Below are 25705 nucleotides of genomic sequence, written 5' to 3' on the forward strand. Positions count from 1 at the left end.
GAGCTCTATCTGTAAAGTATCTTGTTTGCATTTTAATTGAAATTGATAATATACAAATAATTTAGAAATGAATTGTATTCTTTGCTATTTTAGTTCATCTGGCATCATATGTTATTTTCCCTAGACTGCTTTTTTTCCTTCAATAAAAGTTTTATTGGCGGGGTGGAAGCCATACATAGAAAAAGAAGACAAGAAAAACTTTTCAGCAAATAAACACCACAAGCTATATTATAAAAGATAAATTAAAAAGGTAAAAATATTTGTGATTACATTCAGACAAAACTTAATATTCCTAATTTACAAAAAGCTCTTATAATTTTAAAAAAAAGTTAATATTCCAGATAGGCAAAAATCATGAATTGGCAATTCACAAAAACAGAGCCAATAAATATATGCAAGATGCTCAGTTTTACACTTGGTCAATGAGATGTAAATTAAAACAAGATGAAAAAATGATAATATTTTTTAAGGTGATAAAGATCACAAAGATTAACAATACTCAAGATCTGCAAGAAGACCACCTAGCTATGGTTCACCCACTATGTTGGTGGAAAACTACTACTTTTCAAGGGGAGAGTCTGGTAACATATAGAACTCTACAAATGCGCATTCCCTTTGATCCAGTAAATGTATTTCTATGAATTTATGTTAAGGAAAATCAGGGATATGTACAGGTTTATGTATAATAATCATCTAGTATTGTTTGCACAACTGAAAAACTGTAAATACCCTAAAGGTCCAACAATCTAGAAACTGACTGAACGTATTAATACTATATCCATATAGCCATTAAATCCATACAGCCATTAAAAACGCTAATGTAACCTACTTTATCTGGAAAGATGTGAGGCATTTGGAAAATAGAATATGCTCATATTTTCCTATTAAGAAAAAAAAGTTTATGTGTATGTATGAAAGCTCTAAGTTTATACAGAACTAAGTTAATACGTTATTTCTGGGTGACGAGATTGTGTTTTTCTTTTACATACGTTTATGTACTTACTATTGGACAGTTTTGCAGGGAGCAGGCATTAAAAAAAAAAAAAAAAAGCAGTATTCTTCTTACAATCAAAGAATACAGGGACACTTAATTTGCGGAGGTAAAGAGGCCTCCGGTGAGGATCCTGCTAGAGCGGGAGCGGAGGGAAAAGTTTCCGGATCGCCGAACCTCGCCCTACTGCTCAGGCGAGAGCACAGCGACCGGAAACACGCCACGCGAGATCTCGGGGATTCTGGGTACGGAGGTACCCGCATTACCTCTCAAGGAAGAAAGTGTTACCGTTTGAAAACTATCTCTTTCCTTTAACACAACACCGACTATCAGCGCAGTCAAAGAACGTTTCTATCCTGAGAGGAGTGCGGGGGAGGTCGGCAGAGTTAAAGTTTTTCCTGAAAACGAAAGGCTCCCCCTCTCCCATCCACCCGCCTCTTCCCGTCATTCTGGAGGCGCTTAGAGGCCGCCGCGGGGGAAGGCCGTTTCTATGGGTGACGATTTACAAGAACGCTGCCAGCGTCAACAACGCTAGCAGACTATTGTGTGCTACTGCTGCCTAGAAAGGTAGACGGTGCGCAGCGCAGCGTGGGACGTGAAAGCGAGCTACACCCTGATTGGCCCGCGGCTGCCCAGGCCGCTGCTGGGGGCGGGGCGGGGGCGAGACCGAATGGCGCGCGTGCGCAAAGGTGTCCCCTCGAGCCGGACTCCTTCCCGGGTGCCAATGTGGGTGTTCCAGTCGTGGAACTGGGCGGAGCGAGGGGTTTGATTACGGCCTGGCCGCGGGAATGGGGGCCGTTAATCTTTCACACACGCATAACCAGCAGGGCGCATAAATCAGCGAGGCTTTCCTTTGAGGCCTGGCCCACTGCAGGCGAAGAACCGCGGAGGAGTGAGAGGCGAGGCCCAGGCCAAAAGATCGGATCACATGCGGGACACTGTCTGCGTAGCGTAGGGCGGGGAAACCCTGCGGAAAAGCCAGAGTGGAAGGACCGAAAGCCCGAACACTACCGCTCCCTTTGGCTAGATACCTAAGTTTATGGTGATAAATTAGTAGCTTTGCTATAGAAGCCTAGTTTCAAGTCCCAGAGTGGACAAGAATCACATACTGTTTTGAGAGAGTAATACCTCTATGGGAGACCTCGAAGCCCAGTGAGGCTCCCAGATTTCCTGACCATTTGGTGAATGATGTTCAAAGGAAAAATTAAGATATGTCCATCTATGTAACTCTTCAGGCTTAAATACCTGTTTATCTTAAATTACAAAATTAAGTGATGGAAACTTTGTAGTAGTTTATAGTGACCCATTGGCTACTATTCATTATCGTTTTAAATTTTTCTAAATTTGTAGGTATCAGAGAGCCTTTTGCTATTTTATTCTTGGAGTATTGTAAATGAAAAATTTTATATCAAAATGCAAAAAAAAAGCTTAAATATAATTACATATATATTAATAAAACTCGTAGAGGAAAACGTAGGCAGACCACTCTATGACATAAATCACAGCAACATCGTTTTCAGTCCATCTCCCAGAATAGTGGAAATAAAAGCAAAAATTAACAAACGGAACCTACTTTAACTGAAAAGCTTTTGCACAGCAAAGGAAACAATATTATTACTGCCTGAGCCACCAGGGCATCCCAATAAGCAGAGAAAATACGGGAAATCACATGTGATTTCTTTCTTTTATTTCTTTTCCCAATTTTCTAGCACCCAAGCCCCCATGTAAAACTATAATAGAGGTAAGCTGTGCATGTGTGAATCTGGCCTTCCGCATCGCAGCAAATGTTTTGGGAACTAATTTTACAAGATAGATTACTGCCCAGGAATTTGGCCACTGGGTGGCAAACATACAGTACAGATACAAATAACACTGTGATGTGTTTGCAAACACAACTGATATATTGAAATCAAGACCTAGAAATTTTGGTTGAAACTTACTGTCTAATCCCAGCCAGATGAATTGACTACTAAAACCAAACAAAAAAAAAAAAATCAGCATTTTTATAGGATTTAAATAAGACTCTATTTCATAGCACAGTTTTCAAAATATCCAAGCTATGGCCTAAAATCTAGCATTCCAAAAACCAGGAAAATCTAAATTGAGAAAAGACAAGAGACACCAATGCCAAAAGGACACAGATTTTGGAATTATCCAACAAAGATTTTAAAGTAGATATTGGAAAAATACTCCAGACAATCTTGAAATGAATAGAAAGATAGAAAGTCTCAGCAATGAAATAGATGAATTCCACTTGTGGAAATTGAAGAAAAACACAATAACCAAAACCTGAAAAATACAATAACCAAATTTAAAAGTTCACTAGATGGCTTCAAGGACATAGTGAAGAAAGCAGAGGAAAGAGTTAATGACCTTGAAAGTAGATCAATAAAAATTAATGATTTAAATGATCTAAAATAAAAAGGATAAATCCAAAAGCACGCCCAGACACATCATAATCAAACTGCTTAAAACTAAAGGCAAAGAAAAGTTTTCAAAAGAGATTTTTGTCTAGAAATCCAGAGAAGGGGAGGGAAACATGTATTATATAGGGAACAATTATTCAAATGAAGATGAATTTTTCATTAAAAAACATAAAGGCCAGGAAACAGAACATTTTGAAATGCTGAAAAAAACAATGCAACTCGGAATTCTATATCCAGCAAGAAAAATCCTTTAGGATTAAAGTGGAAAAAACAAACAAACATTCTCAGGTAAGTGAAAATGAAGAGCATTTGTTTCTAGCAGACTTGCTTTAAAAAAATTGCTAAAGGAAGTTTTTCAGGCAAAAGGGAAATGATACTAAAGGGAAACTTAGAACATTGGGAATGAGGAAAGAGCAACAGAAATGGTAAATATAAAATTACTCTTCTTATGTTGTTATAAAGCATGTTTCATTGTTGAAAGCAAAAATAGTAATAATATCTGATGGGATTTTCATTGTATAGAGGTGTTATACATAGGACAAACTACAATACCCTACAAAAGTGTGGCTATATGATGGTATTCTTTTTATAATCCACTTAGAGTAGTAATATGTTGATTTTATCTAGGCAGTGAAAAATTAAGTATGTATATTATAATCCCTAGTGAAAGTGAAAGTGAAGTCACTCAGTCGTGTCCGACTCTTGGCAACCCCATGGACTGCAGCCTACCAGGCTCTTCCATCCATGGGATTTTCCAGGCAAGAGGACTGGAGTGGGGTGCCATTGCCTTCTCCAATAGAGTAACCACCAAAAATCAGGATAAAGAAACATAGTAAAAAAATCTCAAAACATTAAAATGGAACACTAAAAAAATATACAAATAAAGAGCAAAAGAGGCAGGACAAAGAAAACAAAGGAGCAAAAAACAAAGAAATCAAACAGAAAACAAATAATAAAATGGTTAACGTAAACTTAAACACATCAGTAATTACATTATGTTTAAAGGACCTATATGTGCTTGTGTGCTAAGTCATGCTAAGTTGTGTCAGTCATGGCCTACTCTTTGCAACTCATGGACTGTAGCCTGCCAGGCTCCTCTGTCCATATACCAACTAAAAAACAGAGATTGTCAAAACTGACCAAAAAAATTCATGACCTAACATGTGCTGTATATGAGAAACTCACTTCAAGTATGATTTAGAGATTAAATAGTAAATAATTTTAAAAGATATATATTAAAAATTCTAATAAAAAGAAAATTGGAATGGCTATATTACTATCAGACAAGGTGGCAGAGGATGAGATGGTTAAATAGCATCACCAACTCAGTAGACATGAACTTGAGCAAACTCTGGGTGATAGTGAAGAACAGGGAAGTCTGGCATGTTGTAGTCCGTGGGGTCACAAAGAGTTGGACATGACTTAGTGACTAAACAACAACAAAAACATAAAAGTTGACTTCAGAGCAAAGGAAGTGACCAGGGTAAAGATTATTTCACAACAATTAAGAAGTCAGTTAATTAAGCAGACATTGTTTATGCACCTAACCACAAAGCTTCAAAATACATGAAGCAAATCCTGTCAGAAGTAAAAGAAGAAATATACATATCAACAATCATAGCTGGGGACTTCAGTACTTCTCTCTTGGTAATATACAAACTAGGAAACAGAAAATCAACAAGAACTTAGAAGATATAGATATAAAAGAACTTAACACCAGAGCTTATAAATTTATCATTCCAAAACTACTGTAATTCAAATAGAATTTGGAAGGATTTGCCTAATCATCATTGTAATCAAGAATCTAAGAAGTAAAGATGCAATGTAATAGTGCTAATGAATTTTTTTTAAAAAGAATATCAGTTAGATCTAATTGACATTTATACAACACTCCACCCAACAACACAATACACATTGTTTGCAGGTGCCCAGGGAAGATTTACCAAGATTGACTATATCCTAGGTTATAAGTTATAATATAATAAAAGAATTAGAAATAATGCAAAGTATGTTCTCTGACATAATAGAATCAATAGCAGAAAGATAACAAGAAGCTCTGAAAACACGTGGAAATTAAGCAATATACTTTTAAATAATCCCTGGGACAAAGAAATTAGAAAATGTTTTGAAGTTTAAAAAAAAAAGAAAAAATACAATCCAACAAAATTTGTGAGATGCAGCTAAACCAGTGCTTAGAGGAAATTTTAGAGCATTAAAATGCTTATGTTAGAGAAGAAGGAGGGTCTCAAATCTTTGACCTCAGTTTTCATTTTAAGAAAACTAGAAAAAGAAAAGCAAAAATAAGCCCAAAACAAGAAGAAAGAAGGAAAAAATAAAGATAGAGGCATAAAAATTAAGTTAAAAACAGAAAGGTAGAGAAAATCTATAATCAAAAAGCTGTTCCTTTGAAAGAATCAATACAATTGATGAAACTTTATCAAGACTGACAAAAAAAAGAGAGAAGACACAAGTTACCAGTATCCAAACTGAAAGAATGGATATTACTAGACTCTACACACATTGAAAAGATAATAAGAGAATGGTATGAACAAATCTGTACATGTAAACTCAACAACTTAGATGGAATGTACCAATTCCTCAAAAACCAAATACTACCAAAACTCATCCAACATAAAACAGAGAGGCATGAAGAAAGAAAAAACTTGAACTCATTTTATGAGGCCATCATTACTCTGATTTAAAAACAAAGATATTACAAGAAAAGGAAATGAGCTCAGTGCCCCTCATGATCATAGAAAAATCTTCAACAAAATGTTTACAAATTGAATTCAGTAATATAAAAAAAGAATAATACATCATGACCAAACAAGGTTTATTCTGGGAATGGAGGAGGTGTTCAGTATTGACAATTTAATCTGCCAATTTACTAGACTAAAGAAGAAAAACTACATGACCATTTAACTGATGCAAAAAAATAATTTGAGAAAGTTAAATTCCAATTCATGATTAAAAAAAAAAACTTTCAGGAACCTAGGGATAGAAGGGACTTTTCTCAACATGATGAAGGGCATCCTCAAAAAAATGTACAGCTGACATACTCAGCAATGAATGGCTGACTGCTTCCCCTTAAGATCAAGGCAAGGCTATCTCTCTCATCGCTCTTATTCAACATCATTGTGGAAGACCTAGGCATTAGAAACAAGAAAAAATCAATAAAAGGTATATGGATTGTAAAGGAAGACATTTGAAGATGACTCAGTTATCTACAAAGAATACTCCAAGGAATCTATCTCCTCCACCCCAACAAATCTTCTAGAACTAGTGAGTTTAGCAAGGTTATACGGTCAAGACACAAAAAAATCAGTTGTATTTTTTTCTAATGAAATGAAAAATCAAAAGTTTTAAAATAATATTTATAAAAATTCAACAAAGTGAAATATTTAGGTATAAATTTATTAATATATATGCTCTAAAGTGGCAACTATTTTAATTTGTCTCAATGCCCTCTCATAAATGACTTTAGGATCATTGAACATTTATGTTTTTATATTATGCTTCATTTACATTTTTCTTTTTCATTTACACTACATTTTGCTTCATTATACATTTTCTTCAAAATGGATAGAGTCATCATGTTTATTATTTTAAGGGCTGTCTAATGCCAAAGAATGCTCAAACTACCACACAATTGCACTCATCTCACACACTAGTAAGGTAATGCTCAAAATTCTCAAAGCCAGGCTTCAGCAGTACGTGAACCGCAAACTTCCAGATGTTCAAGCTGGTTTTAGAAAAGGCAGAGGAACCAGAGACCAAATTGCCAACATACACTGGATCATTGAAAAAGCAAGAGAGTTCCAGAAAAACATCTATTTCTGTTTTATTGACTATGCCAAAGCCTTTGACTGTGTGGACCACAATAAACTGTGGAAAATTCTGAAAGAGATGGGAATACCAGACCACCTGACCTGCCTCTTGAGAAACCTATATGCAGGTCAGGAGCAACAGTTAGAACTGGACATGGAACAACAGACTGGTTCCAAATAGGAAAAGGAGTATGTCAAGGCTGTATCTTGTCACCCTGCTTCTTTAACTTCTATGCAGAGTACATCATGAGAAACGTTGGGCTGGAAGAAGCACAAGCTGGAATCAAGATTGCTGGAAGAAATATCAATAACCTCAGATATGCAGATGACACCACCCTTATGGCAGAAAGTGAAGAGGAGCTAAAAAGCCTCTTGAAAGTGAAAGAGGAGAGTGAAAAAGTTGGCTTAAAGCTCAACATTCAGAAAACGAAGATCATGGCATCCAGTCCCATCACTTCATGGGAAATAGATAGGGAAACAGTGGAAACAGTGTCAGACTTTATTTTTGGGGGCTCCAAAATCACTGCAGATGGTGATTGCAGCCATGAAATTAAAAGACGCTTACTGCTTGGAAGGAAAGTTATGACCAACCTAGACAGCATATTCAAAAGCAGAGACATTACTTTGCCAACAAAGGTCTGTCTAGTCAAGGCTACTGTTTTTCCACTGGTCATGTATGGATGTGAGAGTTGGACAATAAAGAAAGCTGAGCCCAGAAGAATTGATGCTTTTGAGCTGTGGTGTTGGAGAAGACTCTTGAGAGTCCCTTGGACTGCAAGGAGATCCAACCAGTCCATCTGAAAGGAGATCAGTCCTGGGTGTTCATTGGAAGGACTGATGCTGAAGCTCAAACTCCAATACTTTGGCCACCTCATGCGAAGAGTGGACTCATTGGAAAAGACCCAGATGCTGGGAGGGATTGGGGGCAGGAGGAGAAGGGGACGACCGAGGATGAGACGGCTGAGTGGCATCACTGACTCAATGGATATGGGTTTGGGTAAACTCCGAGAGTTGGTGATGGACAGGGAGGCCTGGTGTGCTGTGATTCATGGGGTCACAAAGAGTCGGACACGACTGAGTGACTGAACTGACTGACTGAATATTTTATCATATTGCTATAGCAGTATAATATAGGAAGAAGAATGTGAGCTTTTCAAACAAGTCTGAATTCAGATTGTAGTTTCTAAAAAACTAGCGGTGTGACTAGAGGTAGGTGACCTTTCTCAGCTCAGTCATGATAAAATGCCAACTTTTCAGGGGTGTTAGGAGTTAAATACAATGATATGTGTAAAATACCTGATACATGGTAGGTTCCCAACAAAGTAATCATTATTAATATCTTAATTTTAATCTTTCTCCTATATTTTGACATTTAAGATTGTTTCTTAGCAGCGTATTTATTCTGGAGTCCAAGAATTATTAGTACCCCCTTTTTCAGGATCTTGGTTTTCAGGTTTTTAAATCTTCAAACATTATGCCAGTTTATTAATAAACTGAGCAATGCTTGTAAGCATGTTTGCCTGTAGTTTAGTTGAAGATATAGGCAGCCCTACAAAGACAGGTGAGAAAACAGAAGCATAGACCTAAGAGGCCGCCCTTCCCCAAGTGGAGAAAGTTAGCATGCAGCAAACCCATGGTGGGGAGGGGGTTGGGGGGCTGCAGTGGGGGGGATGGGGGGGTGCAGTTATCACTCAGCCTTATTCTGCCCAACTAGATAGAGGCTATATTCAAATTCAAACTGGAGCATAGCTATCAGAAGATAATTAAAATCATCAAAATGGAAGTGATAGTCTATTGGCAGCTTTCTGCTATTGTTTTGTTTGTTTGGGTTTTGTTTTTACTTTTACTTTCTTGCATTTTAACACTTTCTGACCCTGGCAGAGTAAACGATACTCTTTTTTTTGTAAGATAAATTTTGGTAAAGAACAAGCTAAGTATGGTACTGGGCTTCCCTGGTGGCTCAGACGGTAAATAATCTGCCTGCAATGCAGGAAACAGGTTTGGCCCCTGGATTGGAAAGATCCCCTGGAGAAAGAAATGGCAACCCACTCCAGTATTCTTGCCTGGGAAATTCCATGGACAGAAGAACCTGGTGGACACAGGTTCATGGGGTCACAAAAGAGTCAGACAGGACTTAGCAACTAAACAACCACAAAGTATGTTTCTAATACATTAAAATTGCCTTTAGCAATGCTTTCATAGGCTATTAATATAAAGAAGTTACATCACACTATTATTATTTGTTCTACAACCATGACAATTAATTGTTTTTCATTAAAAACTTATTTATATTAACAGCCTATGTGCACATTTTCAATGAGCACAATATACAATTTTTATAATTCTTTTCATCTTTTCTATGTTATATTTGCTCTGGTTACATTTATTGAAATGTAGAAATAAAGGTACAGCTGATGCATTGTACATGAGAATTTGAAGGAAATCGTAAGGTGTTTCTGATACCTGGTGAACATTTGGAGTTGTACGAAACAATGTTTAAGAATTTTAATTTACAAAGGTAGATTAATTTTACAAAGCCAGATTAGAAAAAGATAACGTTTAAGATATAGCCTTTTCAGTGATTTTAAGTAGTTTTAACTAAGGGTAAATTTTTATAGTGCTTAGGAAAAAATACATTTCTCAAATCATAAGTCAGAAAGATTTATAGCACTATCTAGTGAGTAAAAAATATTTTAATCTTTGAATTTCTTTCCATATGTTTTAAGCAAACTGTCCTTATTTGATTAGTCATATTTCAAATCAAAATTGTTAGATATCTAATTGCCAGACAATGAATCTAGTCTAGAAGGTTTTTTGTACAAATAGCTGAATGATATCCAGAAGAAATCAGTTTTTCTAGGGGACCAAAACAGCATGATCCCCCTTTCCATGATGAGCATTTAATTTCTTTCCCTTTTATGGACTAGCAAAGAGGCAAAGGGGTATTTTACATGCTGATACTAATGTATGAGTCAAGAAATATTTGAACTTTATATTATCTTCATGTATTCAAAAATCTTTAAAACTCACAGCAGATATTGTCATTTTTACAAGCATTAAATATTATGTCTTTACTTAGGTGGTTTTCAATTATACTTTCCCTGTGCACTCAAATATTTAGCACAAATAGCTCCATGGAGATGACAAAATGCAGCTCAAACACAGTTCAGTTCTTTCTTCTCCAGTATGTGTGATCTGTTTCCATGGAAATTTCATGTTGACCAAGAATTGTAGAAATACTATATGCAAACATATCTCAGAAGCAAACCTTTTTGGAGAATATTTGTGATTTAATTTGTCACTCCATTAAAACTGTTCAAATAAAAGAAGACTTTTTTTCTTTAGCATAGACCATTCTACAATTTTCCTTAGCTTTAGTGTATTAGTCTAATAGATTTGGAGACTATAAGGACCTTAATAAGTCTTCTGATGAGAGTAAAATTAAATCTTAATGATTTAGGTAAACGTATTCATTTGAAAAAGATGATGGACTTAATATGAGCAAGGTATTGTTGGGATGCTGAAAGAAATACAAAGATGTACATAATACAGTATGTCTGCAGTAAAGTTGACAATGTGCTTTGGTGTGTAGAGGAGGAAGGGAATGTTTCTGATTGGGAAGATCAAGGAACTCTTCTGGGATAATACACATTTGAACTGGGTCTTGACCAATTCACAAATTAAGGAGAGAGTCTTCCTGGTGAGGGAAACCACTTGAGCAAAGGCACAAAGGTGGGAAAGCAGAGGGTACAAGTGGGGAATGATCAATCCAACTGGCTGAAGTGTAAATGAGACAAGGAGGTAAAATGAAAAGGAAAGTGGCAGGTAACTTTTGTAGGGCCTTGAACGCTGTGCTAATTTGGATATTGTGTTCAATAGCAGTAGTGTTCATTTAGGCGCTAATAATCTGCTATCAACAATAACTGAATATTGGGTAATGAGAAACTAAGAAACAGAGTAGATCACTATTTTGAGAACCATGGTACTGAAAGGGGTAAGAACAGCAAAGTAGCTTGAAGAACTAGCAGGCTAAAAAATGGTTTGAGAGGATATCCTTGGTGGTTCAGTGCTTAAGACTCCAAGTTTCTACCGCAAGGGCCACAGATTTGATCTCTGGTCAGGGAAATTCCAAATGCCATGCAGAACAGCCAAAAACAAAACAAAATAAAAACAAATGGAAAAAAATGGTTTGAGAGATATAGTAGCTTTAAAACATGTTGTCAAGTTTTTTTCTAAATTCCTTTCAAGGATGGACTCTCCCAAGGAAATGGAAATAAAAAACTAAAACAGACAAATGGGTCCTAATCAAACTTACAAGTTTTGCACAACAAAGGAAACTATAAAGAAAACAAAGACAAACAACAGACTGGGAGAAAATATTTGCAAATGACGCAACTGACAAGAGCTTCATTTCTAAAATATACAGACAGCTCATACAACTTAATAACAACAAGAAAATAAAAAACCCAATCAAAAACTGGGCAGAAGACCTAAATATACATTTCTTTAAATAAGACATACAAATGGCCAACAGGGACATGAAAAAATGCCCAACATCAGTAATTGTTGCAGAAATGCAAATCAAAACTACAGTGATTCACATAGTTGTGCAACAGAACCTAACAATATTGTAAAGCAATTATACTCCAATGAAAAATTAAAATTTTATTTAATTGCAAAAAAAAGTGGCTGGACATAAAGTCTAAAGCAGGTAAAAGGGCATGTGAAACTATAAGGGGGTCAATGAACTAAGACTCTGAAACTGGGTCTTCTACAGCAACCATAATCTGTATCACACATTTCACATTTTATTCATAAACTACTGAAATTATCATGTAACTTTTTTAGGGTATGAGCCTAGTTGCCCTGACAATATCACAAACTCTGAGTAGTGATCATGGTTTATACTTTTTGTACTCTCCTAGCAACTAGCACATTGCTCCATTCTACATTTGTTGAATCAATGAATATAATCATTCCAGTATTCTGTGTATTTTCTACTGATTTTTTTTCTTCCTTCACAATAAGCCTCTGATCGAGGCTAAAGTTCTGCTCCTTTTAGAGAGTTGAATGTGTTCCAGCCTTGTCTCTAAGAGCCAGTATTTCTGGATGTTTTTAAGAAGCATTACATAGTAATGAAAAGGGGGACAATACCTGGTTGGTTAAAAATAATAAGCCTCATTATGCCTATGTGAATTAACTTGAAATAAATCTTAGATAATTTCTCTTCAATCTGACAAAAATCACAATAAAAGTGAGAAGGTTTAGGGGAAAAATAGATAGATGAGCATTCTTCTGGAAAACCAGGGGAGGCAGAAGCCCCCGTTAGAAGAATCACACAGAAGCTAGGATTTGAAGTGGCTCCCCAGCTGAATGGGACATTTCTGTATTCTTTACCTGGTGCACTCTTCTTTCAATTGTTTTCCTGGAAGCAATAAGCTTGTTAAAGTCTGATAAAACTATTGCAAATAGGCAAGAAGAAAAAAATGCAAGTAGGTTTCTAAATCACCGAATAGAGTCAGTGATTGCAATGATATTAATATATAAGTAGTTCTTCAGATCTTTACCACCTGCCTTTCTGCTCACATTCCAACTCACCTTTCCCTCAGCTCACATTTTTCTCTATCAGTTAGTGAATTGACATTTTGAAATACACGATGATAGAACCAAGAGGTTCAGTTTTGGAAGTCACTGCCTTTGTTAATGAGTTTATGTGATTATTTGAAGGTTTTATTCACATATTGAATATTTAAAATCAAATATTTGAATATTTATTTTTATTATAATGAAGAGAACTTGGACTTCCCCGGTGGTCAAGTGGTTGGGAATCTGCCTGCCAGTGCAGAGGACATGGGTTCAGTCCCTGGTCCAGGAGGATTCCATGTGCCGCAGGGCAACAAAGCCCAAGTGCCACAACTACTGAAACCCGCATACCTCAGATCCCATCCTCCACCACAATGAGAAGCCTGAGCACCACAAGTAGGGAGTAGCCCCCACTCATTGCAACTAGGGAAAGCCTGTGTGCAGCAGTGAAGACCCAGCACAGCCAAATAAATAAACTGAAAAAATTTTAAAAATAAAATGCGGAGAAACCAAAAATGAATGTGTTGATTCCAGTGAGAGCAAATTTAGGATTTACATATTCAGTACAATTTAGACAAAGGTGTAAATTATTTGACTGTAAAAGGACCAGAACTTTGCCACAAACAGATGCTCATTGTAAAGAAAAAGAAACCAATGAAAGAACACATAAAAAATACTGGGACTAAATTACTAAAAATTGTGCCTGAAATTGAAGTATAATTAGGGATTGTATAATTTTTAAGTCTTCTATCATGTTAGTCCTACTTTCAGCCAAATAATACTTGTGGACAAAGAAAGAACTGTCTGTATTGTGTTGTTCTGTGTTCCAGGAGGTACCACAGAGACAGGTAAGCAGAGCTGCAGGCCTCCCACCTCTGTTTCAGCTTCTGCTAAAATGAAGCTCATTTTCTGATTTACATTCTGGATTCTGAAAAAGATTTCTTGCAAAGCAAGAGTTTCCATGCAACCAAACCCTGAAAATTATGGCCCTGTCCTGATACAGTGTTTATACAAGAACATAGAGTGGTTCAGTTTTTTGGAGGGACTGTGTAGCAATATCTGTTAAAATCTAAGCCATCACATTGCTTGACTCAGCAATTTTACCTCTAGCAATTGTTGTTGTTCAGTCACAAAGTCTTTGCGACCCCATGTACTGCAGCATGCCAGGCTTCCCTGTCCTTCACTATCTCCCTGAGTTTGCTCAAATTCGTGTCCATTGAATCAGTGATGCCATCCAACCATCTCATCGTCTGTCACCCCCTTCTCCTCCTGCCCTCAATCTTTCCCAGCACCAGGGTCTTTTCCAATGAGTTGGCTCTTCGCATCAGGTTGCCAAATTATTGGAGCTTCAGCTTCAGCATCAGTCCTTCCAATGAATATTCAGGGTTGATTTCCTTTAGGTTTGACTGATTTGATCTCCTTGCTGTCCAGAGTCTTCTCCAGCACCACAGTTCGAAAGCATCAATTCTTCAGCATTCAGCCTTCTTACCGTCCAAATCTCACATTTGTACATGACTACTGGAAAAACCAAGCTTTGACTATATGGACTTTTGTTGGCAGAGTGAAGCCTCTGCTTTTTAATATGCTGTCTAGGTTTGTCATTGGAGAAGGAAGTGGCAACCCACTCCAGTATTCTTGCCTGGAGAATCCCATGGACGGAGAAGCTTGGTGGGCTACAGTCCACAGGTCGCAAAGAGTCGGACACGACTGAGTGACTTCACTTCACTTTCACTTTCACTAGGTTTGTCGTAGCTTTCCTTCCAAGGAGCAAGCGTGTTTTAATTTCATGTATTTCATACAAATAATCATTCAAAGATAAAAAGATACATGTACAGTATTTTTATTGCAGCATTGTTCATAAAAGCAAAAGGTTGAAAAATTGTAAGTATTTATACATATGGAATTGGTTAGCATAATGATATTCATGTATTGGGATGTTACATATTCTTTTGAAAGAATGACATGGAAAGATGTCCAAGATATATTAAGCCTAAAAAGCAAGTTATAAAACATTATGTTTCCATTTGTATGTCAAATAATGTCAACAAATAAAACCATTGCTTCGACATGTGCAAATGGGTAGGTGTTACCTTACTTCTCTCTCTCTTTTTTTGTTTGGCCATGCCCAGTGGCTCGTGGGATCTTAGTTTCCTGACCAGGAATCAAATCCAGGCTATTTGCAATGGAAGTACAGAGCCTGCCAGAGGGAATTCCCTTTACTCCTTAAAATTACTGAAAATCATAGGTTTACTTGTTTTAGATATCTTTATCATTGGGCTTCCTGGGTAGCTCAGCTGGCAAAGAATCCACCTACAATGCAGGAGACCCTGGTTCGAGTCTTGGGTTGGGAAGTTCCCCTAGAAAAAAGGGATAGGGTACCTATTCCAGTATTCTTGGACTTCCCTGGTGATGTAGATGATAATGCCTGCAATGCAGGAGACCTGGATTGGAAAGATCCCCTGAAGGAGGGCATGGCAACCCACTCCAGTATTCCTGCCTGGACAATCCCCATGCACAGAGGAGCCTTGTGGGCTACAGTCCATGGGATCCCAAAGAATTGGGCACGATTGAACAAGCACAGCACATCTTTATCATTGGCAAGATATTTTCTTATTTAAGTACAAGATTGTGCATGCGTGCTAAGTCGCTTCAGTTGTGTCCGACTCTTTGAGACCCTTAGGAATGTAGCCTACCAGGCTCCTTTGTCCATGGGATTCTCCAGGCAAAAATTCTGGAGTGGGTTACCATGCCCTCCTCCAAGGAATCTTCCCAACCCAGGGATCTGAACCTGTGTCTCTTAGGTCTCCTGTGTTGAGAGGTAGGTTCTTTACCGCTAGTGCCACCTGGAAAGCCCAAATACAAGATTATCTTTATTCAACTTTGGAACTATGTTGGGGTTTTCCATAACTGCTCTGTCTGAAAGTCTAATTTCTTGTTATGAAAGAGTGATTAATTAAACTTATAGTATTGTGGGTTGTAGAGAGTGAGAAAAATAACTTTAAAGAGTTTTTGTAATTCTATAGGTTAAGAAGATTATCAACATCAACTGTAGAATTTAGTGACATGGTGTAACAAAATATAAGTTGACCCCTCAAGCCCTCACAAACACAATATCTTAATCACATTCAAAAGAACAGTGATTTTTGCAAATTGGTACAAAAGGGATTTCCATAATTTAACCTTGGAGAGCTGCTCTGTCTTAGTTTTTCAGTCATTAATTGGGTTGACCAAAAATAACAGATTTTGTTCATACAAACAGATTGAAAGGAACTGTAAAATCATGAGACTTTGTTGTGTATGTGTGATCAAGTCTTTCATGCCTTAATTTCACACTGGAAGATTTCCCTGTCTCTGCCTCACTACCTCCATCACAGAAAAACACAGGAAAAAGGGGTGTTCAGAACACTGGATGTTTCCACAGACATGTGGGGCAGGAGTGTCAGGATAAATTTTACAAATCAATTAAACCGACACTGTCAAAAGTAACAACAGAGAAATGAAAAGTATACATTCCTTGTCTCATTCCAAATCCTAACAGTGGATTGTAAGTGCTTTAAAGACAGTCCATTAGAAAACAGACCATGGATTTACTTGCCTTATTCTAACTAGGAATATTGCTATCTCACTCTATACTTTCTGCTCCCTGGCGAGATCACAATGGTGAGACCATGGAAGGCATAAGGAACACTCATCATCTGGAAAGCAACTTAAAGCATAGGTTCTTGTACAACAGAGCTCAGGCAAATTCACAACATCATAGACACAGGAACAGGCTTAAGTAGGAACTTTACCAACCAAGAATATGCAAGAGAAGGTACAGACAGAGGTCACACAGGGGCAAGGTGCTCTGTGGGACATGTCATAAGTGAGCATTTCGATGAAGGGACATCCTCTCTTCTTCAAGACCAAAGCTGTAAACATTCTTGTCAGTGGGGTTCATGCAGACTACTTGCTATCAGACTGTGTAGATGTCAACTGTCAAGAATTACCTGAGAGCCAGCTGCTTGTGTCTGGACTCCTTGGGTGTCCATGGGAAGTTGTGACCCCTCCTGCAGGGAGGGAGGAAGTCACCTGTGCCAAGGAAAGGGGAATTTGAAAGAAATAGGGAGACTGCTGGTCACAGCTGGTCCGTTGTCCAGACAACCCAGAGTGGTCTCTTGAGGTCATCTGCAGACTATTCTGTTTCACCACTGGGACTGGTCAGACATCTCTTTACATTAAAAGACACAGAATTTAGAATTCTGCTTTTATTAAAAATTTAAAATGCTTGTTTCTGCCACAATTGTTTGTAATCCTGAGAACCTTTAGAGGGGCTTCTGTTTTATGCCAATTTGAACAAAATTTTAATATTTAAAAAACTGGCCTTTAATTACGAATTTTAAAGATGCTTATTCAATGCCCTTCTGGCTTTGGCTCTGTTTCTCCTTGGAGTTTTGTCACTTACTCATTGCCACCTGCTGGATAAAAAAAGAAGTGCAGCTGGACATTTGCCTTTTCCTTAACATACCTGTCAGCCCTTCTCAGCTTATAAATCAGACCCTGTCCTCCAAGGAGTGGCGCCTTATTGCCCCAGGTGACGGCAGAGGAATGTAGTACGGACTCAGGAAGAAAGAGGTTCTCTGACCTTTCCACTCCTGAGTGTGTTCTGCAACCTGCATTCATCCCTTCACCCCAGGGGTTGGGGGTGGGTAACTTGATGAACGGGATAGCAGCAGGTAAATTCACTGACTGCTCCCGAGAGCCAAGATGAGTACCTGTGATGATAAGACTGGCTGCTCCCATACATCCGCTGTTGAGATCAGAGCAGCTTTGATAGGTTTCTGTACCCTATGGACTGGAGAAGGAAATGGCACCCTACTCCAGTACTCTTGCCTGGAAAATCCCATGGATGGAGGAGCCTGGTAGGCTACAGTCTATGGGGTCGCAAAGAGTCAGACATGACTGAGTGACTTCACTACCCTATGGACAGGTTAGGTTTACTTATTTAGGCTAATGTCAGATGACCTTAGGAATAAAAATCAGAGAAAGCTATTTTCAAGGCTGTTCTTAAGATATAAAATTAGGCTTAAACAAGAGATTTGAAAACTTGTTCACCACAGACCACTAAAAGTTTTCATGGCTCCATGAACACCTCTAACTTTTTGTTTCAAGAATATTGTTGTTGTTCAGTCACTAGGTCATGCCAGAGTCTGCGATCCCATGAACTGCAGCACGACTGTTTTCCTTGTCCTTTACTATTGGAAATTATTGTTCAGATCTGTCACCTTTCCTATTGAGCTCCAGTTCAGGTAACCACAGTGTGTCCCCTGGACCTCTCTCATCCCAGCCCGACAGGTCTCTGCTTCTGTCTTAGCAACCGCCAATCCATTTTCTCACTGCAACCAGGACAATCATTGTAAAATGGATGGACGGAGGAGCCGGGTAGGCTGCAGTCCATGGGGTCGCTGAGAGTTGGACTCAGTGACTTCACTCTCACTTTTCACTTTCATGCATTGGAGAAGGAAATGGCAACCCACTCCAGTATTCTTGCCTGGAGAATCCTAGGGACCGGGGAGCCTGGTGGGCTGCCGTCTATGGGGTCGCACAGAGTCGGACACGACTGAAGCAACTTAGCAGCAGCAGCAGCAGCAGCAGCAGCAAGCGTACCATTGCCATTTTTGAAGTCACGACTTTAATAAGCTTGGTGTGGGGGGCATGGGCGCTTCCCCGGTGGCTCACTGGTAAAGAATCCACCTGCCAATGCAGGAGATACGGGTGCAATCCCTGATCCGGGAAGATCCCACGTGCCTCAGAGCAACTAAGCCTGTGTGCCACAACTATTAAGCCTATGCTGTAGAACCTGAGAACAGCAAATACTGAAGCCCACATGCCCTAGAGCCCAGGCTCTGCAACAAAAGAAGCCACTGCAGTGAGAAGTTCACACACCACAACTAGAGAGTAGCCCCTACTCGCTGCAATCGGAAAAAGAGCCCGATCAGCAGTGAAGACCCAGCACAGGCAAAAAAAATAATTAATTTAAAAAAAACTTTGGGGCCACTCAGGGGCTGCCCTAGTCTCCCTCTTTCTTTTATTTTAACCTTTTCCTGTCATTTTCAATTCTTGCCATGTTAACCCACTTCCATTTCCCAAGCACCAGCCTCTCTCTCATTTCTGGGCCTTCACATGCATGTACTCCTACACACTGCAGACTCTGAACAACTGGCTGATTTGTACTCCTTCTTTAGGCCTCAGATTCCTTTCACAAGAGATGTCTGGTCTCCCAAGGCTGGTGGGGCTCTGCTCCCAGTCCACACCCTGGCCAGCACCAGGAAAGCACCATTTTCACACTGTCTATGAGGAACCATGTACTTGTCACCACTCCATTTACACTGCACAGTTCTGGAGGACAGGGAATGGGTCTTACTTACTTTTGTATTCCCAGTGCCTAGTACTGTGCCTGGCAATAGCTGGTGTTCAAAAAACAAGTGTTGCATGAATACATGAAATAGCATATTTGAGACACTTCTAATTTCCAAGAAAAAAAAAATGTATGCTGTAAATTTTACAGAGTAAATCAGAATCAATGTCTTTCTTTAAAACTAGGTTTTTTGGTTAAAGAGAAATTCATAACTTACTCTCATAATTTTACTTTAAAAATACTGAGGCAAGAAATAAAAACGTACCCTGAGCCCATCATAAATGAAATGACTCATGAGACTCATTTAAATCTTTCTTTCCGAAGACTTAACTTAATCAACAGAGTATATTACTTAAGAATGAGATTTTCACGAGACCAAATACTATTATGAAAAATAAGTGTGATTTTACACATTTATTAAAACTGGCCATATTTATCTAATCCATACTCTTTCCCACTAAAGAAACTGTCAAAATACTTTGTTTGAATAAAGTTGTAGAACACTTGTTTCTTTCTTTGTTTTTTAGTGTTTTTTTTTTTGAGCTTTTCTCCTTTTTTAATCAATGACCACGTTATACAGCTTCGGAAATCTGGACGAAGAAGATGCTGAGAAGAGGCCTGGTTCCGTGTCTGAGGGTCTCTGAGTGAGTCTGCATCAGCCAGTGGGCCCCAACTAGGCCTGTCCATGGTTTGGGCACAGCAGTTTCCTGAGTAAGAGCCTGCCCCACCCTCAGGGTAGCACCCCAGTCCAAAAAAAAAAAAAAAAAATCAAGGCCCTCCAGGCTTCAGCCTCTTTCCTAGGCCCTCAGGAAATAGGTTAGATTCTGAACCCGGCCTGGGAGGAGGAAGTTTACAAAGGGCAGGCAAGATCAAGTATCCAGGGATCCCAGTGATTCCTAGGCACTCTCCTGCCCTTTCCTGACAAGGGAGCAAATAAATAGACCTTCAACTCAGGAACAGAGGTGTTGGAGCAGGGACACCCTCCCCTGGGAGTTAGTAATTAAGTCTCATGTTAAAAACAAACCATCCCCAGCCCCTACCAGTGTCTACAAAATCCTAAAGGATTGGGTGAAGGGCTAGCCTGCCTGGGGGTATACAGCACCCAGCCCTGCAGGCTCCTGGAGAGGCTCTCACATCTGTTCTCCAGCTCCTGGGGCTCCCTCCTCTTTGGGGGTGGCTCCAAGAAGACTGATGGTGGCTTCTTCATCGAGTAGGGAGAGGCTGGGCCACCCACCGCCGGAAAGTGGTTCTTTTTCTGAAACAATCTCCATAGGCCCCGGTGGTTGCCACGCACATCCAGGTCCCAGATAATGGAGGCACTTGACAAGCTGTGTCCAGGTGATGAAGTCATCATCTTTCTCAATTTGGATAAAGGCAGTGTAGGTGTGGCCCTCTGTGCCTGGCAGGAAAAGGGTCTTCGCAAGGGTTCTTGCTGTGGTCGATAACCTCGGCTTCATTGAGCAGCCTGTGAACTTCCACTTCATAAGCGTGCTTCTTCAGACTGTCCATGTTCCTGAGCTGGACACCTGGAACTGTGTTGAATTTGTGCTTCTGTGAGTAATCCTCATGGAAGCAGCTGTTCATGCTGAGGCCAATGGTGCCCAAGTGGTAGGATCAGGACACATAAGGGATGTTGCACTCTGTACCTTGGCATTGTTCCAGCATCGGCATCCACATATCCCAAGCCCAGAGCTTTTCCAGTGTGGACCACTGGGGCTCAAGTTTCTCCTTGTACAAGGATTTCTGAGCACCCAGCCCAGCCTAGGGCATGGCCTCCATATGGCACAGCAGTGCTGGGTCCTCAGCTGTGTGCTCACAGCCCTGGTCATTCCAGGGAGAGATCCAGTGAAAGTCGTCGTCCTCCTCTAGCAGCTGGATGGATTGGCTCAGGAAACTGAAAATATCCACAGCAGTGTCCGGGTCCTCCTTCCAGAACCACAGCAAACCTGGCTTCTGGAAACAGATTGAAAGTGGCAGTGAGGCTGGCCTTGTTGTGCTGAGACACACAGGTATTCTTGACACTGACGGAAGTGCGCTGGATGCCCCTTGGACCAAACAGCAGCCACCACAGCAGTAGGTTCCTCATAGTAGCCATCGATGAAAACTGTTATCATCTGGAAAGACAACCTCCGGGCTGAGGGTGGAGAACACAGCATCCTGCACAGGTAACTGGGCCGGTTCCCTGCAACGACAGCCACAGGCGCACTGAGGACCTTGTTGTCTGGGGGTGGGTCAGGGCTGAACTTGGAAGGTGTGGGGTCCTTGCAGCTGTACACGTTTTCATCGCCCTTGATTTTGCTGCAGAAGCAGTGGCTGTGACGGTTCAGCTCCGTGTCTGCCCAGTGGCACACCTTCATCTCTGCCTCTTCAGCTGAGCTTAGTGGCACATCTGTCTTCAGCAGAACTGAACCCCCACAGGAGGAGAGGGCAGGTGAGTCAGAATGTTTCTCCCCAAGGATAGGACCTCCTTTTCATCCCACAAAGGCCCAGGTGTCTCTCCAGCCCAGGACAGGGCCAGCCTGGCTGTCGCGCCTCCTCAGCAGAGCCTTGGCTGTGTCCTTGAGATGGAAGGAGCCCTTGTCCTTAATGATGCAGATGAACCCTTGGCCAGGTGCCATCATGTTGAGGAACAGCAACCATGGCCTCACCTATATGAGGAGCGAGCATGCCTGCTAAGTCGCTTCACTCGTGTCCTACTCTGTGACCCCATGCACTGTAGCCCGCCAGGCTCCTCTGTCTATGGGATTCTCCAGGTAAGAGAGTGGGTTCCCATGTCTCCAGGGGAATCTTCCCAACCTAGGGATTGAACTCAGGTCTCCCATATTGCAGGCAGATTCTTCACTGTCTGAGCCACCAGGGAAGCCCAGGTCAGTTTCTACTTCCCAGTAAGATACCACTCCACTTTTTCCACACCCCAAAGGGCTTGATGAGGAGGCTGGGCTTCCAGTCATCCATGCTGTATTGGGGGGCAGGGGGTGCGAGGGCGGTCACCACTGTCCTGGCCAACCCATGCCTGCAGGAATGGCTCAGGGAGCCCAGGCCCTGCTGAGGCCCGCACAGCTCTGCCCAGCGCACTGCAGCTTCCATCTATTCCATGCCCCTGGTGGCCCCACCCTGGCCCACACTTGTTTTTAAGAGACCAGAAAGCAGGACAAGTTTAAATTCTGGGCCTCCAAATCAAATTTTGGGAAGACTTAACAGCATCAAAATTACATTACTGTTAGTCATGCCTGTTCTTCTCTTTTTGTGGGGGCCCCCAAATACCCCCAAAGGCTGTAGGACTCCAGCTCTAACTGTGAAACAGACACAGTTCTGTGCCCTGGCATGTGGCAAGGACTCTGAGGTCACAACCTGGTTTCATGATGAGGAGATAATGACTGCAAGTGATGAATGGTAAGGGCTTTATGTTCTGTCTGCAAATTATGATGGGAATCTCATGGTACAAGATATAAAACAACTTGTTCTCAAATATTGCTTTGCCATCTCCACTGCTCATTAACTTAATTTTGTGGGAGTTTCTGGATAAAGACAAACACTTTTATGAACGAATCACAAATGTTATTATACAAGTCTTTGGAAAATGCAATTCTATTGTTATATTTGAAAATAGTCATTGCTTTTCTTTGTTTTCCAGAGATAAATATGTTTTCCAAGGACAGCAAAGGAAAAATGCAAAAAGATACCTCCTGGTATTCTCCTCGTGGGAACTTCCCTTCAGCTATTAATACAAAATGTCAGTGTAGTAGGCTAGGTGATGGTCCTGGAGATATCAGGTCAAACAGCTGGAACCTGTAAATGCTGCTTTATCTGGATAAAGGGACTTTGCAGATGTGTGTGTGTTTTTTTTTCTTCCAGATTTCTTTTCAGATGGGGAGATAATCCTGGATTATTGGTTGTCCTAAATGCCATCAATACATTTTTGTAAGAGAGAGGGAGACAGATATTTGACAGAGACATAGCGAAGGTGATGTGAAGATGGAGGCAGAGATTGGAGTGATGTCATCACAAGCAAGAAAGGTCAGCAGCCACCAGGAGTTGGAAGAGACAAGGAACGAATCTTTCCCTAAAACCACCAGAGCAAGAAGGCCCTGTGACACCTTGATTTTTGACCCAGTGACACTGATTTCACACTTCTGGCCTCCAAGACTATGAGAGACTGTTTGTAGTGATATGTTACACAGCCACAGGAAACTGACACAACTAGGGTTACCGAGGGGCTAAATGGGCTTCCCTGGGGGCTCAGTGGTAAAGAACCCGTCTTCAATGCAGGTGACACGGGTTCAATCTCTGGATTGGGAAGATCCCCTGGAGAAGGCAATGGCAACCCACTCCAGTATTCTTGCCTGGAGAATCCCATGGACAGAGGAACCTTGCCAGCTACAGTCCATGGGAGCTCAAAATAGTCAAACACAACTCAGCGACTAAACAACAACATGGAGCTAAATGTTTATTTTAGTGGATTTTTATTATAGTCCTGAGCATTCATTCAACAAATACTGATCAAACACTTACCATGTGTCACTAGACTATAAGCTCCATTGGGCAAAGAGTTTTGTTTAGTTCACTATATGCTTAGCATCTGGAACAGTGCTTGGCACATAGCAGATGCTCATAAATATTTTGGAATGATATTTGCTTGCCACTCTTCTAGGCCCAAGGACACAGCAGTGAACAATGTAGATGGGGACATCTCTGCATTTGGGATGCTTACATGTTAGTGGAGAACAGACAATAAATACACAAATAAATATATTACATTATGCCTAGTAATGATCAATGCTCTATGGGAAAAGCAGAGTAAAAGAGACTGGGAATGTGAAGTGGTGCCTTTTTAGATATAGAAGTTAGAAAAGGCTTATCAGAGGTGACATTTGAACAGAAGACTGAATGAGGTGAGAAAGCAAGTCTGGTGACAATCTGGAGAAAATGTTACAAGTATAAGCAAAGGCATGTGCAAAGGTCCTGTGGTGGTTAAAGGTTTGGTGTGTTGGAGGAACAGGAGGACCAGCAAGACAGTCAGTGTGGCTTTGGAGTGGAATGTCTAACAATGGGGCTCCAGGAAATTAGATCAGAGAGGTGGGCACGGCAGGATCTAGATCATGAGGGACTTTTTTTTGGTTAGGACTTGAAGTAGGTATATCTAATTCTCTACCAAGAATTTATTTGTTGTTCAGTTGCTAAGTTGTGTCTGACTCTTTGCAACCCCATGGATTGCAGCATGCCAGGCTTCCCTGTCCTTCACTATCTCCTGGAGTTTGTTCAAACTCATGTCCATTGAGTTAATGATATCATTCAACCATCTCGTCCTCCATCACCCCCTTCTCCTGCTCGCAATCTTCCCTAGCATCAGGGTCTTTTTCCAATGAGTTGGCTCTTTTTACCAGGTGACCAAAGTATTGGAGCTTTAGCTTCAGCATCAGTCCTTCCAATGAATATTCAGGGTTGATTTCCTTTAGGATTGACTGGTTTGATTTCCTTCCAGTCCAAAGGACTCTCAAGAGTGTTCTCCAGCACCACAATTCAAAAGCATCAATTCTTCGGTCCAACTCTCACATCTGTACATGACTACTGGAAAAACCATAGCTTTGACTTTTGTTGGCAAAGTGATGTGTCTGTTTTTTAATACTAGTTTAATGACTAGTTTGTCAGAGCTTTTCTTCCAAGGAGCAAACGTCTTTTAATATCATGGCTATAGTCACCATCCACAGTGATTTTGGAATACAAGAAAATAAAATCTGTCACTGTTTCCACTTTTTCCCCATCTATTTGCCATGAAGTGATAAGATCAGATCCCATGATCTTCATTTTTTGAATGTTGAATTTTAAATCAGCCTTTCTACTTTCCTCTTTCAGCCTCATCAAGAGGCTCTTTAGTTCCTTTTTGCTTTCTGCCATTAGAGTGGTATCATTTGCATACCTGAGTTGTTGCTATTTCTCCCAGAAATCTTGATTCCAGGTTGGAATTCATCCAGCCTGGCATTTCACATGATGTACTCTGCATGTAAGTTAAATCAGTAGGGTGACAATATACAACCTTGATGTACTCCTTTCCCAATTTTGAACAAGCCCATTGTTCCATGTTCGGTTCTGTTGCATCTTGACCCACATACAGATTTCTCAGGTTTGGGTAAGGTGGTCTGGTATTTCCATCTCTTTAAGAATGTTCCTCCACCAAGAATTTATAAGTGATCACAGATTTTCTGACTTTAACTAGTTAAGAGAAATGTTTTCACGTATCTACCTTTCTCCTCATCCTTTTCTTCTTCCAGGCCCTAAGTTTCAAGTTTGTTGTTTGGCTTTATGGATGGATGGTGAGTTTAGGCTGTCTCTTTTAGTGGGAGCAGAGACTGGATTTACAAAGGCTGTTAATAGTATTGTGTTTGAATGAGTAGCACTGTTGTTCATCATGACACATTAACAGTATATGAAAGATTCTGCTCAGACCCTGCTTGGTGAGAGGAATTAGAAAAGACTTGCTTTG

The 25705-nt window shown here is 40.2% G+C and overlaps 1 pseudogene; it reads right to left on the reverse strand.

Annotated features, from left to right (window-relative positions):
• Positions 1-1760: 1760 nt before the first annotated feature.
• LOC128055709 (protein O-linked-mannose beta-1,2-N-acetylglucosaminyltransferase 1-like) lies at positions 1761-21891 on the reverse strand (annotated as a pseudogene).
• Positions 21892-25705: the final 3814 nt, after the last annotated feature.

This window comes from Budorcas taxicolor, chromosome 11, assembly GCF_023091745.1.
Source record: "Budorcas taxicolor isolate Tak-1 chromosome 11, Takin1.1, whole genome shotgun sequence".
NCBI lineage: Eukaryota > Metazoa > Chordata > Mammalia > Artiodactyla > Bovidae > Budorcas > Budorcas taxicolor.